Source organism: Protopterus annectens, chromosome 8.part1 (genome assembly GCF_019279795.1).
Source record: "Protopterus annectens isolate FY-2018-M chromosome 8.part1, PAN1.0, whole genome shotgun sequence".
Taxonomy (NCBI): Eukaryota; Metazoa; Chordata; order Ceratodontiformes; family Protopteridae; genus Protopterus; species Protopterus annectens.
The window spans coordinates 188,133,597-188,151,375 of NC_056742.1; positions in this window are offsets into that span (position 1 = coordinate 188,133,597).

Sequence of the window (17,779 nt, forward strand, 5' to 3'; positions counted from 1 at the left end):
TTAGAAATACAAATATCTAATACATTTATAATATTATCATAACTGACAGATATTATTTCATCTATGGACTTCAATAAAGTGATTCCTAAGTATTCAGATGAAGAAATTTGTTTGCCAATAATATGATTCTTATATATTTGATTTTTTCTTTTAATTTATTGTTATGAATTTATACATTGATTGAAGTGAAGACCAGAAATAGATAAAATTAACTTTATTGTGGATTCTAAATCTAAAAGATGTGATCTTGAATTATGAAGATATAATAATATGTCATCTGCAAACAGCATACTTGTATAAGAGTAATGTTTTAAACTATCTGTTTCAGTAATATTTTAATTTGTATGAATTAAAATATCAAAAATTTCAATGGCTAAGGCAAATAGAATTGAAGATAATGAACAACCCTGTTTAGTACCTTTATTCAAATGAATATTGTCAGAAGTGAAGGGGCCGATTTTAACATAAACATTATTCTTTTTATAAATATTTTTTAAAAATGAAATAAAACATGTAGTAAACACTACTAATTCTAGAAATGTAAATAAATAGTTCCAATTCAAATAATCAAATAATTTTTTTCAATGTCTAGGCTAACTAAGAGAGTTTTTTCATCTCTTCTATTTACAAAGTCTATAAGGGTTAGTATATGACTAATATCATGAATTTGCCTTTGATGAATAACACTTATTTGATTAAAATTGATTATATGGACTATGAGTTCTTTTATTCTCTATTATAATCATTAATTAGAAGTGAGATAGATCTATAACAGGATCAAAGTTGAGGATTTTTGTTTTCTTTTAATACAGGAGCAATTAACAAATATTTCCAGAAAGGAAGGATCTTTTCTTGAAACTGGACTTCAATTAAAGTTTTGTGAAAAGGGAAATAATAGAATGAGGAAACAGGTTATAAATTTCTATTATCATTCCATCCATACCTGGAGCTTTATTTGATTTTATTTTTTTTAATTTTATCTATAATTTCTTTATGAGAGATTTGTTTTTATAAATGAGTTTTTAATTCTGATGGGATTTTTTTTAATATTAAGATAGTCAAAATTTATTATTGATTTCTTGACATCTGAATTGGGATCTTGGTTTTGAGCAGTATAATGGAATCTAAAAGCATCAAGTATATCTCCAATCTCAGTAGTGTTTTTATTATTTTGTTCATGTCTAACTTCTAGAATATTATGCATTTTGATTGCATGTAAACTCTTTTTGACTGAGTATGTATATGTTTGGGTGATAATGAGTAGGAAGTAATTTTTAATCTTTCTAGAGCCAAATTTGATTTATGAGATACAATGGCAAATATTGTTTATTTAATGTTTCTGTTTCTTTTAATGTACATTTATTATTTTTAGTAAATTTAGATGTAGCCACAAAGAGTTAAGATTGGACATTTTGTATATATATATATATATATATATATATATATATATATATATATATATATATATATATATATATATATGCCTTTAATGAATCCCAAATCATGACTATATTAATATCAGAAATGTTATTAGATTCCAAAAAGAAATTTAGTTCAGACATTAACCAGTGTTTGAACTGTTATTCTGGTCAAAAAAGATAATGTTTTAAAATTGGTTTGAGTTTTTAGAGTATGAGCAATGATATAAGATAAAGATAAATCTTAGAAATATCTTAGAAATTATGTCTTGATAAACTAGAATTCTATCTATTCTGGTATATGTGTAATATTTGTCATCCTGATGAGAAAAAAGCAGTGAGCTGTGATCTTTAATATTAAATGTATCATTCATGTTAACAGATTATATCCAATTTTGAAGTGTTTTCTCACTGGAGGTACATTAGATTTCTCTTATTATTGGTGTTAGAATCCTCTATTATACAATTAAAATACTCTCCAAAATTAGCTTGCCTATATAATTATTAAGAACAAAGTCTAATTGTTTCTTGTCAAGACTGTGTCCATAAAGCCCAGAAGCCCTGGGTCCATAAGTTACTGGCTACCTAGTGTTCAGTTGCCCAGATTGGTTTACTGGCATAGTTTTTTTTGAGCAAAAGCTGGATATAAAACCAATCAACCTGCCAAACATGAAATAAGAAATGCTATACTCAGAGTAGATTCAATAACAGAATACAGCTTGGAAGTGGAAGACATTATAGTAAGGAGGAGGATGGACAGTCTATGTATACAGGGGCAAAGATGGAAGGGCAGTATAGCAAAGCCACTTGGCTTGGTTCCAGAGTCTGCACTCATGAGTAGGGCAGACTTGAAATGGCTTGAGAAATGTAATGAAGGAGATACTTCAGGATACATTGAGGGATGTCATCAGAATTAGCGATAGACTCATGACAATCAGACTCCAGGAAAGGATAGGGCATTATGCATAATCTCAGTCTATGCTCCACAGTAGGGTTGTGAAATTGAGGAAAATAGTTCATTCAGACTGCAGTTGCAGAATCTACTACATAAAGCAGGACAACAGGAATTGGCATTGATAATGGGAGACCTAGAAGGTGCATACAGGGACAGACAGAACAGGAGATGAGGACTGCCTGGAACTACATGGGTGGGGATAACATGAATTAAGAAAGAGAGGTCATTCTAGACTTCTGTCTGTCAAATGGCTTGATAGTGGCCAACACATAGTTCAGCAAGAGAGACAGTCATGAGGTCACATACAAGAGTGACTAACCTACAACTCAGGTAGTCTTCCGCTTAGTAAGGAAGAGGCACTGCGGTAGAACCAGTGATTGCAGAGTCATCCCAGTGAAACAGTGGGCCCACAACATAAACCACTGCTTGCCACAATCAGCTGAAAACAGTAGTCACAGAAGACTGTAAGGTTAAGAAAGACTATGCTGAAGACCTGGAAGTTGACCGCAAAGAAAGTGCAAAAGCTCTAGGAATTAATCCATTCTCTATCACCTCAGGAAGAGGAGAAAAAGGGTGTTATTGAAGAAGAATGGCAGTTTCTCAAAGTAGCATGTGTGTGGCCTATAAAATAGGTATGCAGCGCAGTCAGATAAGGAAGTACAACACATAAGGAAATCTGATTATGAAAATCAGAAGAACAGGAAGTCATCAAAAGAAAGAAAGAAGGAATGCTGGAAAAAGGTTTCTATAGAAAAGACAGAGCAAACTAAGAAGGAATACATATTGGCTAAGAAAGAGGTTAATGGATGAGATGCAATAACAAAGAACAAGGCATCAGAGGCACTCTACCCACTTCTGGAAAAATGACTCAGTAGATGACACAAACAAATTATATTAGGTTACAAGGCAAAAACAAAGATAAAGAAGATAGTCAGACAACCATCAAAGGAGATTGAAGGCAGATGGAATCAGTACTTCCAGTCATTTCTGAATGAAGAAAATGACTTCTGAGTGTACTCTTAGAATTATGGAGAGAAATTTGTATCCCGCATGACTAGACATTAAGAATACTAGTGCCAGTGTTCAAGAACAAAGGGGACATTTACAAATGTGAGCAGCACAGAGACATCATACTCCTGTCACATTGCATGAAAATTCAGGAGAGGGTGACCGATAAATGAATAATTAATAGTACTAGATAGTAAGATGGGAAATGAGCTGTCTGGATTCAGATCAGGATACAACATAACTGACAAGATGCTTGCATTGAGAAAGATAGCAGAGAAGAATCTACAGATGGGGAAGTAGTCTAAATAAGAATTCCTAGACTTAGTAGAAGCATATGATAAGGTCCTAAGAAAATGATTTGGACAGTCTTGCAGTGGTTCAAAGTATCAGAAACACTGGTAAAATTAGTACAGGCTATGAACAAGAACCTAATGACTCAAGTATGAAGAGTGCTAAGACTCAGAGAGGGGTACCCAATAGGAGTCGGTGTGCATCAGGGTTAATCTCTGAGCTGACTTCTGTTCACATTAATGATAGACTATATTAGCAAACAGATCAGAAGGAACAGATTAACAAAATTGCTATATGCAGATTATGTGACATCAGAGGCAGACTGTGAGAAAGAAATTCAGCAAAGAATAAGGGAATGGAATGCAAAACTGAAGGCACATGGGATGAAATTGAGTACATATAAGATAGTTGTAATGGCTACAAATGTGGGAAAATCAGAAGACGTTGTGAACTGAGATTAAAGGGAAAATATTGGAACAGGATAACAGCTTCAAGAATATGAGTGGATTTGTTAAGTAGGAGGGACGTCTGAATGAGGCGGTTTAAGCTAGAATCAGAGGAGTGATAGCCAACTGGCAGAGAGAGTCGGGGTAGTGCATGACAGAAGAACGCTAAAAAACCTGAACAGTAAGGTGTATAAAACAGTGGTGTGAACAATACTAGGGTACTGCGCAGAAAACAGTACAGTAAAGGCAGAGCATTTGAGGAAGCTGGAGGGGATAGAGATGAAGTGCCCGAGACGGTTGATAGAATGCACACTGTGACAGATGAAGAAATGAGGACATCAAATCAGAACCCAAATTAGCTTTAATTGCAGAGAATGTCAAAGAGAACATATATAGTGGTTTAGGCACATGTTCAGAAAGGCGGACGAGAAAATGTTGAGGAAGACTTGGAACAGACAGGAAGAAGACAAGAGGAAATGAGGGTGTCTGGCAAAGAGGTGGATGGACTGTGAGAGAAGTCAGGCATTTGTGTTGAAGAAGACAGGAGAGTGGCATTGAATCGAGAGAGATGCAACAGTTGCCACTTCTCCCAGACCCCGTGTAGAAAATGGGAAAAACGGGGCAGTTGATGATGACGATGACAATGATTATATGGGTGGATTGGCAATTGCCTAATTTTATTTTATAGATATATATATATATATATATATATATATATATATATATATATATACATATATATCTGTGTGTGTGTGTGTGTGTGTGTGTGTGTGTGTGTATCTATATCTATATATATATATATATATATATATATATATATATATATATATATATATATATATATATATATATATATGGGTTCACTATAGAATCTCGAAATACTGAAATCCCGAATTTCAGTATTTCGAAATTCTATAGCCGAAAGCTTTAAATCCTGAAACCCCAGAACCGCGAAATTTAAAATCGCGAACCTACACTACAAATAAACCACAAACATACACATATACATACACACAATGTCCCCCCACAATCAAACGTACACTCCTACACTACGAACAAGCAAGCCCCACTGCGCCCCCATGTGAGGGGGGGTTGCGCCTCCCAAACCTCCACACTTATATATACTAACTCCGGAATCACACAATCACACACACAAAGGTAACTCACACCCACACATTTCATAGCCGCTTGCACACACACATCATAGCCACAACACACACTAACATACACCAAAGCCCCTAACCGACACACTTACACATACATACTTACCTGAACTTACACCTATCCATTCACACACCACAACACTAGAAGCACTATTTCAAAATCTCCGAACTTCGGGATTTTGAATTTCACGCTTCTGGGGTTTCGCAATTTAAAGCTTTCGGCTATAGAATTTCGAAATACTGAAATTCGGGAGTTCAGTATTTCGAGATTCTATAGTGAACCCATATATATATATATATATATATATATATATATATATATATATATATATATATATGTATATATATATATATATATATAGATATATATATATATATATATATATATATATATATATATATATATACATGGAAATATGTATATATATATATATATATATATATATATATATATATATATATATATATATATGTATATATATATATATATATATATATATATATATATATATATATATATATATATGGGTCTATTTTGCTAGACCGGAATTTCACTTACCTGAAATTCATATCTCTGAGATGAAAAGGCCAATGACCCCACAACACTGACGTCCAGGAACACAGACTTTCCACTCCAGGTAAGTAACCGCTTGGCTGCCCTATTGAAGTTTGCATCTTACCCCCACAGTAGTGCGATCTCGGCATTGATATATTTAGTTAGGGGGTGAGTTTGCTTTCCTTAGGTTTTACTTTTGTTTCAGGGTGGCCAGGCGGTTACTTACCTGGAGTGGAAATTCAATGTTTTAGGGCAATTACTTACATGAAGTGGAAATTCAGTGTTCCAGGACATCGATGTTGTGTGGTCATCGGTCTTTTCATCTCAGTGATATGAATTTCGGGTAAGTGAAATTTCAGTCTACCGAAATATGCCTATATATATATATATATATATATATATATATATATATATATATATATATATATATATTTATATATATATATATATATATATATATGTATATATTCTTTTTTTTTAATGAATTTATTTTTTTATTTATTTTACATTTGTTGACCGGGCTAGTCCAGCTGGAAATATGTCCATTTTCAGCAGAGGCCAGTGGAGAAAAGATTCTCGAAAACACAGTATAATTTATAAAACATACACACACACATATATATATATATATATATATATATATATATATATATATATATATATATATATATATATATAGATATATAGAAATGGATATATGTTTCTGTGGGTATAGTATCATTTAGAATATATTTGCCTGTTCCCTTAAGGTTTAACTTTCCATTTCCACTTAGTAATATACGGGTCTATATAAAATGACCAAAGAGATGTTTTAGCAAACACCTCTTGGTCGACATGTAATGAGCGAACACACTAAAGTGTGAATGCTCAAAACAGCGGTTTCTTTCACTGGGAAAGAAACTACTTGTACAAACATACACATACACACTTTAAAACATAACAACGTGGAGGGCTTCACCCCCCCCACCCTCCTAACTAAATATACTAACTCCGAGATAGCACTACAGTGAGGAAAGGGGTGAACACACAGGGATGGCCAAGTGATTTCTTTCCCAGGGAAAGAAATTGCTGTTTTGAGCATTCGTGCTTTAGTGCATTCACTCATTAAGTGTCGACTAAGAGGTGTTCCGTGAAACACCTCTTCGGTCTTTTAATATAGACCCCAATATGGATATATGTATATATATCTATATCTATAGCTATATATATATATATATATATATATATATATATATATATATATATATATATATATAAATATATATATATATATATATATATATATATATATATATATATATATATATATATATATATATATATATATATATATATATGGTATAGTGTATCAGATCTTCACAATTAACCTTCACTCCCCCCATATTTTCATGACTTTTAATCCTAAGTATTAAATTGCCAGTGATCTTGGCATAGTAGTCACTGAAATATGTATTCATGCTTATTTGTCTCTTAATTGCAGAATTTTTACTCTTTAAATCTGATTCCTTCTTATTTTTTTTAATGCTGCAAGCCTGTCAAAGGCAAAGTCTATTTTATTAAAAACTATCATTCAATAGTTGAAAAAACATCCATTTGCCCTGTATTGACTCTAGAAAAGACCACACCTGTTGTGCTAATGGTTCAGTACCTAAGAAAAAATAAATGTGGTGATAAGGGCACCCATGATGCCTATCTCTTTCTAGTTCCACTTTGTGTGAAAGCACCCCTATTTAATACTATCCTAATATTTGTTGACATGTAAATAAATTCATTCTTACAGTATAGTTTCATTCATCACCAAGTTTTACTACTGTCTTGAACTAAATGTACCACCAATTTTGTCAAAGGCTTTCTGGTGGCAAATAAAAAATCATAACCGCTTGATCTAAACGCTGCTTCTGAAATATCTTTGGAAATTCTACTCTTAGTAAGTCCTGTTTGGTCTAAGCTTAATATAGCTATGATAGTCTTGTCTAAGTTTTGTACTAATATATTAGTATCCACATATATTACAGAAATACCATGGAAATTCTCAAGATCTTCACCAACTGCTCTAGTATTTATTAACGAGTCAAGAAAACCTTAGTTTCATTTATTTTTTAAAATGCATGCATAATAAATGGCTTCCCGATAATGTTAGGTAATTCACCCATAATTCCACCTTTCCCTGGGATGTTCTCCCATTATCCTCTATCATTTTTGTATTAGTTCAATATAATTCAACTCTCTTCAGATATACCATATTTTCCTCAATATTAAAAATGTCCTGCCATAACTTCTGTACCTTTGCCTTAATGTAGTCTCCTGATTAATCTTTTGCCCACTACAGCAGTTGTCATGATCTTTTTGACCCATACTTAGTTTACAAATACTCCCTAACATACCTCTTTAACCCAAAATTTGACTAACACTTCTTTCATTTCCAAGACATTGACCCAACAAAAATCTTTCCTAATGACCTTTTATGCCTCTGCGGCATCTTATTCTGCTATATCACTTTGTAAACATTATTCCATAGTCTCATTCATTCTCCCATCTGCATTAGTGTCTATTTAGCTTATATGCAAGGTCTTAAATTTGCATTCCATATTTTTAAAAGGGTCTCTTCTATCCTTCTCCACTTAATTACATCCTACCCTTTATCTTTCTTGCTATAGTTATAGTACTGATTGTAGACAAGCAACTCATGGCAATCTTTCCCTGCACTTGTCATTTGTTTTCCGTTCTGTGGGTCCTTATTTCCACACTGTTTGTTTAATCACTTTAGAACCAAATATATCTTCAATTACTTATGGGAATGGACCTGTCTCTCTCTCTCTCTCTCTACTGCTTGCAGCACCCTGTCCTTCCAGGTTAAAGGACCTTTTTAGCAGAAATTTCTGCAGCCTATTATATTGTATGTTATAATTTCTAGAAAAGAATATACAGTCTGTTTTTTTTTTCCTCCTCCAAATACCTACCTGTCCATCATTTTGCTTCCAGCTATGTAGAATTATCTTTCTTTTCATTGTCCTAAATGTTTGACTCATCATGTAGTAAGATTATGGTCCCATGCAGCTATATCTCTTTCCACTTGAAGTGCTTGTCCTAAAACATCTCATAATTTGATGGAAATGTGGAAGGCAGGTATAGTGCTGTCCAAAGATGCAACCAACCTCTAGAATTGTCCTTTCAAGTTGACTGTGAAGTTTCCTAGCTTTTCATTGTATCTTCCCAGTAAACTCTGACATTTGGATGAAAGCAACTGCTAACCATAAATGGTACTCCTACCCCCCCCCCCTCGCGTTCCCCCTCAGAAATGAACACTAATACACACCAGAAATGTACATATCAGTTATCTTCAGCTTAACTTCATGAAGAAAAGGACATCCCATATGTTGATAGGTACTTGCTAGAATACTAAACTATGAGGATTTTAAAGTCTTGACTTACATTCCAATGGTAGTTTTTAACCCTTATATATTTTCTGGACAGAGATGGGAAGAACAAGGATATGCTGACACATTTACATGCTGTCTCTCTGCAAAAGGCATGGGTATTAAACCACAGGTGAATTTGTAGTAACCACATATTCATCAAGATTATAGATGAAACAGCATAAGAGAAGTACTTTGTTTTATATTGTGTGAAAGATGGTTCCTTAGAAGCATATTTTTTTTTGTGATACATACCTATCCTTCCAACATATCTCATTTATGTTGCAGAAGAGCTCAAAGTCTCTTGATTAGGTGTTAATGCCACCACTGGAATGGTAAATGTGTGAAAGGTCTGACAGGATAGGTTCTGCTGAAACTCTAACCATGAGTCAGAGGGCACCTCTCAGTAGCATGTATGATACTGAAAAGGGGACAAGGCTTTGAGATCTGCACACATTTATGATTTAGGCTTTGTTATATATCTTTTTTTTTTTTGGAGGAAAATTCTGGTTGCTCCAGTTTTGGCAGTTGTTTGGATGAGTACATACCGAATGGGGCAATACACTGAATGATCAGCCTAATGACTGCCAAGTACAGTGGGATGGCTGCAAACCTGAACCTTAAGATATAAGCTCTACAATGAAGAAAGACTTCCTCTTCACCCATTTCTCAAGACAGCGTTCTCAGAATTATTTTCTCACAACAGGGTAACATTCAGTTCTAATATTCCAGGAAAGTAACATAAATTTATCCCTGATCTCACATCCTTTCTGTACATACGTCTCCCTCATTTTCAGATTAGGTTTAACTAAACACCTAGATTGAAGAGGTCTATACCTTGGCCTCAGTCATAGACAGTTCACAGTTGTATAGAGCTTAGAATCAGCATTGATTCCCCTTAGCCATTACCTTTTGATGTCTGCCTGCCAATGCAATACATCTCACTTAACAAATTAATGCCTTCCAAAACTCAGTTAATTAAGTTTCACACTGCTGACTGCCAGTACGCCTGTTCAGAACTGCCTAGAGCTGAAATGCAAAAAGAAAGTTACATTTCAACTGAACATGAAAGCATGTTTTTTTTCCTTTTTGCACTTCTTGCTCATATCAAGGCATTTTCTGGCACCAAATATGTCTAATCATGGCACTGAATGTAGTAAATGCAGTACTCTTGATTAAATTACACCCACATTAAGCACAGTTAGTGGTCTGCCTTTCAAGCACTATCACATGTAATGGTACAAGGCTGCTCACATGGCCTAGTTACATAGGCATGATTAACACTTCAGCATGATTAGTGCAGTTTGTGATAATGAGTTAAACTGATCAAGTACCTATAGGCCCCTCAACTGCCTTTCTGTGTTTTCAAATGAATAATGAAAAGTCTAACCCCATATATACTGAATTAGAGTTCAAGCAATCCACTTTCCTATCAGCAAAAACATCCAAAAAAAATGCAAAAAAAAAAGTATTTGGGTTCTGTTCACTTCTCTTGTACCTCTATTTATCAGAAAATGTCTAAACATAATTTGTTTACATATAATCCTTTATATATATATATATATATATATATATATATATATATATATATATATATATATATATATATATATATATATATATATACATATATATATATATATATATATATATATATATATATATATATACTTGCATGCGGTGGTGCAGCGGTAGCGTTGTTGCCTCACAGCAAGAGGTTCTCCCATTCGATTCTCAGCTAGTGTGCAGGGAATGCCTTCTGTGTGGAGTCTGCATGTCCTGCAGGTCGAGTGGCATTCCAAAAGACATGCGTGAATGGGTGTGCCTTCGTTGAAGTTTGGGCATCGAGCTGGCAACTCGACACTGTGAAAATCTACTGCCAATCATTAGCGGACCAGAGTTCTGCTGTGGCGACCCCTAACCGGGAAAAGCCGAAAGACATCAACAACAACAACAAATATATATATATATATATATATATATATATATATATATATATATATATATATATATATATATATATATATATAGATCTGTGTCAGTTTATCGAGTTTTCAGAAACTTGAAATTCATATTGGAGAGAGATGATATCAGTGAATTTCTAAAAACAAGAACATTAAAACACACACACACACACACACACACACACACACACACACACACACACACACACACACACATGCAAATGTATCTTTTTTTTACATTTTGCATTTTGCAGGGGGGCAAACAGCCCACTGCAAATTATACATACCAACACCAAGATCGCACTACATTGAGGAAAACAGTCAATTTCCCAGACCTCACTGCACCACATACTACATTCAAAAGCTTTGAGTTTTCGGAAATCCAATCATATCATCTCACTGGTATGAATTTAGAGTTTCTGAAAACTCGATTACTTCTCTCCATTTCTTCCATTAGATCTTTTCAGAGGAGACCTGAGCTAGAATTTCAGTTTCTTGGGGAAATTTGATGCAGGGTATCTCAGTACTTCCTCTTACTCTTTTCATTATTTGCCATGAGATTTTTTTACATCCTCCTGAGCTACTACCACCTCAAGCAGATGCACTGCCATAGATTTAGATTTGCATAATAACAGCAAAGTTCATCTGTGCCATCAGGTACAAAAAAAATCCCATTTGCAGCAGATTTTTAGCATTGAAGTATAATGTGCAATGCATGATTGGGAGTATCTTACTTCCATATCCCTCCTCCTTAACAGAACTCTTCTGCATATAAACTGTGAAAAATATAAAACCATGTAAATACGTACAGATATTGTTATCCATTATTCCAGATCATACAGCACAGTCTCCGTTTTACATGAAATAATTCAATTTAAATAAAAACTGTGTTTTGTCATACAGACTTGTAAATAAATGCATGTGCTTTCATAAGTCTGGACAGTAACAGCAAAGTCAATCAGTCATATGACATTTGAAAACCCACTTCATAATATATGCACTTATAAGTCTATTTTTGAAGAGTCCTATATGTAGAAGTGTGCACAGTTTTGTTATGCCATAATGTCAACAACAATAGTGGATGCGCGATGATTCACAGCATATTCTGACTAGGATGTGTCTAGTGCTTGTCATGTGTGTTCAGCATTGGAAAAGTCCTGGGAGTGAAAGAAAAGCAACAGAGAGAGAATGCAGTTATTGTTTCTAGTCACTCTCCTAGTAGATACATTATTTGTGTCTATATTGCTGAAAGACAAGAACCTCCTCCCGCACAAACTTTGAGATAAAATTTCTGTTCTCACCAAGCTAAATAGGTTTTCCATTGTGCTCATGCACTGCTGCATGAAAAGACTGCAAACATATTGCATCATTTTTTTCAAAATTTGCAAAATCTGTTTTAATTTCTGCTCCATCATGGTTGCCTCTATATTTATGTCACATTATGTAGCTCCTATTTCACTAAGTAATGAATACCTCTTCCATGTAGATATTAATACACTAGAAATTTGGCACAGAATTTACAACCAAACCCAAATTTGAGAAACAGAGTGCCAGGACTGGGTGATATTACCCAAGGGTTCAATGCATACCTCTGTCTGGTAACTATACTTTCAAATGTTCCTTCTTTCCTGACAATTGCTTTTATTTGTGCAGTCTAAGCTCCAGACAACAAACTGTCCTTGTAAAAAGCCACCAAGGAAAGTTCAGCTGCATGGTGTTAGGGTCCTTGTAGAATACTAAAAGTTTACCGTGATGTGTCTGTCATTCTTTTAATTTCTAAAACCAAAAAAACATCTGTAGTATCAAGGTGTTCAATTCATACTGAAGTTTCAAACCATAGCAGATATGAATGTTAAGGAAAGAGTCAATGGGCTTGTGAATTATTAGATCAATGCAAGAATATTAACCTGCCCATCAAACAGAAGCTTTTGCTGAAAAATTATCTCTTATCCTAAGTTAAGTATCTTCTAATTCATATGAAAATATAAAGTTTTACCAGTTTTTCTTTTTTTAGATTTAAAATAAATGGACCAAACGAAGTCTATATAAGCTCCAGCAAAGTCTTAAGTTAAGATGATAGTTACCAAACTTTACTAAAGCATTACTTTATCAAGTGTTGCTGTGTTTCAGTTAATATAACAGTCAAAACTTAAGCTGTCATGGAAAATGCTTCAAGATGAAGAAAAATATCTAGGTATTTAAAGAGTGCAGTAGGCCATGAGAAGGTGAATTGGACTAAATGAAATTGACACCATTATTGCAAATAAAGACACACACTTTCTATATGTTTGTTTTTAGTCCAAAAATGTGAGCAAAGTTCTATTAAATCTGGTGCAAGATAGCTAGCTGTGGAGATTGATTAGCCAATATCAACCTTCAATCTTCTGCGTAAATAAATAATTACACTCTGCTTCAGAGCTGTGTATTGAGATATCATGAAGCATTGTTAGAAAAAATGGTATATTCTTTATTCTGGCTAAATGTGTTTTTTACTCGGCAAAAAAGCAAACAAAAAAAAGACTAGAGTAGTAAAAAGTAACTTGAACAGCAGTTACAAAGATGTTATGTTACTTTCCCCTCACTTAGAGATGTTAAAAACCTGTGTTTAGTAATCATAGTTAAAAAAAAAATAAGCAAAACTGATACAGTTAATCTCAGAAGCTTCTAGAAGGGTGTGTGTATATGTGTGTGCAGGGAGAGTGCAGTGCTTTGCACTTTATGTATTTGTTCATTCATTTGAACATAATGAGATACTTTGATACTTTTAGGTGTGCACAGTCAAGAAAGTGGACATACTTATTGGGCGCCTTGCATGTGTATGTTTCCATCTCTGTATTTGTTTGTGAGTGTGTTTCTATGTATATGAGAGTCCGTGAACCTTCATGTGTGTGTGTGTGTGTATATGTGTGTGTGTGTGTGTGTGTGTGTGTGTGTGTGTGTGTGTGTGTGTGTGTGTGTGTGTGTGTGTGTGTGTGTGTTTATGTATGAAATTTTGTCTGAGTGTTACAGTGAAATAATGGAATTTCATGAGTCATGGAGGACCAATGCCTCTGGGGTTGGTCTTCACAACACTGGCAATTGGAGCATTATTTCCCTTTAATAACCACCCCATCTCTCATTATTTTTTTGCATACAATGCTGATATATGATGAAAACATACTTGTTTTACTTTTAAGGTGGATTTTCCCTTTAACTGCATTACCAATACTAATAGCTATTAAACAAAAGTGGACGACTAGAGGTATACATACAGATCAGAGTAAATATAAAAATTGTTTGTGCAGATGACCTTTTAGTCTTTCCAAATGATGCTGATAATACTGTTTGTATCATAAGGTACAGCTTATTAGAAAATGGAAAGTTCACTGTGTAAACTGAAAAATGGCCAAATTTGAGGGACATCAAATATGTTATAAACTCTAGAAAACATTTTTTTGTGATTGTGAGAATAGTATGCCATGAGAAGGTGAAAGTGTACTGGAGTGAATGAGACTGACACCTGCATTGCAATAGAAGACACAGACTTTCTACACATCTGCTTTTAGTACAGAAATGTCAGCAGACTTCTGTCAAATCTGGTGCAAGATAGGTAGCTGTGTATATTGATTAGCAGATTATCAACAGAGAATCGTCACCATATATAAGTAATTAGATTATGTGATGCTGCTTACCACAATTCTGTAATAGGTCATATAGGGTGAGTTTGGCCAGGCCTAAGTGTCTGGAGGAAAAAGGACTCCTGATCTTGTGCCACTTTACAGAAAGAAGAATGATGGGATATGTTTTGGTCAGAGTACAAACTCTCATATTGTAGTATTAAGCTTTTATGGCTGTGACATAGGGCAAGGTGAAGCCAGTGAATTTTATAACAAAACAAGAGATGTCGCAGCATAAAAAGAAACACTCATTTTACAGTAAACACCAGGGGTAATAGTTGGGGCTTAGAGCATAGATACAGTAGTATTCTTAGGTTGCCATCAAGCAGTTTAGCTTCCAGATTAAGCAAGTATACTGGACAAGTTTTAGGAACACAGCTAAAACATCCTCTGTGGATGATTGGAGAAGAACACAGTACCAGGTTAAATAACATTTATTAAAAGCTGAAGTAATGACTCTAGTAAACATGTAAGAGTGAACCTTATACATCTCTGCTGTTAAACTGTCTGAGCCAGGCACTTTATTATACACATATATACCTATATATACATATATATATATATATATATATATATATATATATATATATATGTGTGTGTGTGTGTGTGTGTGTGTGTGTGTGTGTTTGTATGACAAAACACTTTGCAAGCAATTCATTAATGTCTTTGGGCAAGTAATACTCCTTTCAATCAGAATGAATGAAATTTTTCTTTGAACCCTTTTTTGTAAACTAGATACACAAGTAGTATTCTTTGTCTGTTTATGCCTTTCAAGTTGTACAAGCATATTCTTTGCAAATATGTATTTTCCTTTTATATGTTTCTTTGAAGCTGCTAATCTTTGTTTTCTTATTTTTTGGATTATGACCTCATTTTAAAATGTAATGTTCAAATATGCAATAGTTTTGAGGTGAAAATTCTTCCAGTGTGTGAATTAGCTCATCTTTCTCACTGTATTTTTTTTCTTTTCTTTCCTTTTTTGCAACTGTCCTTTAATCACAGTTTTTCTATGAAGTGTTAATGTGTATGGTGCTGAGTCCATCCTTGGAAATAAATATTATTGATACACGCAGAAACTCAATGGCGTTTTCCTTCTTATGTGCAAGTGGGTCTACTTTGTATACCTTAGTCTTAGACCCTTTTAACATGGTTACCATCATAACACTGGTCCTGTGGTCTGAAAGGTCACTAAAGGAAATTAAAATATCATGTTTGTGTACTGAAGAGATGACATATATTTTGTGCTGATGTCTAAGATGCTATGGAACATCTGTGCAGATGCATCCACAGTCTGTGAAATAAATGTATACCCATAGCCATTAATGTGTAATGCCCCTGCAAGTATCCAGTAAACCTAGTTTTTCATGAGTACTTTATCTTTGGTGTTTTCTAGTTACTTTTAGCTCTTAAAACTAGTAAGTTTCTTTGGGTTACCTTATTTGTGCCCTTTGAATTTAGCAAAACATTTTCTTCTATATCAGCTATTGATAATAAGTAAACAACAATGATAACAAGGCTGGAAAATGTAAAATAGCAAGAGTTCACCCAGCTTATGCAAGCTAGCTGAATAAATTGAGACATCAGATGGGAAAGAGATTTGTCCTTAGTGGATCCTGTAGCCAAATCCACTCCAATGAGATAGTCCTTCCATGATTAAAAGACTGTGACTTAGCTTTAAAAGTCAAATTGTTAAAAGCAGGATACCTGCTTTAATAGTATAGACACCCATTGGGGCCTCTTGTTTGGGGGAGCAATACCAAGGTGGAGTGTTCCAACATAGACAAAAATACAAGAGTAAAATTGTAATCCCTCTTATAGATCCCTTATTGTCATTCTAGTGTGCAGAGAACTTTTTTTCCTTTTTGGAAACAGCTTATACATTTTATTCTTGCCTGAATCATCTGCAGCAATGTTTAGCTGAGAGAGAGAGACATATTATTTTTAGTCTTCTTGAACAATGTATCCATCTATAACTCCTACCATATCTTATAGACAATCACTTACTAACTCCCACACAGCATGGATTTAGACCTGGCCACAGCACTACCACTGCTCTTCTTTCCTTCCTCAAAACTGTTAACAAAGCCCGTGACTCTGGCAGAATAGTGTCTACTCTCCCTCTTGACCTCTCTAAAGCCTTTGATACCACCTCTCACAACCTTCTCCTAGTTAAACACTCTAATCTAAAACTATCCCTTTCCTCTCTCAACTGGTTCACCAGTTACTTCTCAAATAGCCAGCAAGCACTTAAATGGAAAAAAGCCACCTCCTCCTTCCTCAACACCCCCACTGGTGTCCCACAGGGTTCCATACTGGGTCCCCTTCCATTCAATATTTTCATAAACGATTTCCACCACTCAGTCCCTAACGCAAATCTTATCCAATGTGCAGATGATTCAACTATAATCTGTTCTGCCACATCTATCCCCACACTCATAAACTAACCAAAGATGCTTTTACTATCACTGAACAGTGGATGATAGACAATCACCTAGCACTCAATCCCTCAAAAACTAAACTTATGCTATTTACCCCTTCTAAAACAGCTACTATAGACAAAAACTCATTTTAAATCACCAGCTTGAACAATACATCCCTCAAATTAGTATCTGAGGCCAAACTACTAGGTGTCCACATCAATGACCAGCTTAAATTCAACTCCCACCTACAAATAAACATAAAATGAAACACCAGAAACTTGGAATGTTTTACTACCATAATCGCTACCTCACTCCCTCTACCAAGTTCATTCTTTCTACCACATTTCTCATCCTTTCTCCCCTATATGGTGCCCCACTCCTAACCAACCTATAATCCTCTCTTAAGACAAAACCTTCTTCCTGATATAATAAGATTGCCAAGTTTTCCACAAGCCACAAATCTTCTACACATCACTGTGTAGCCCT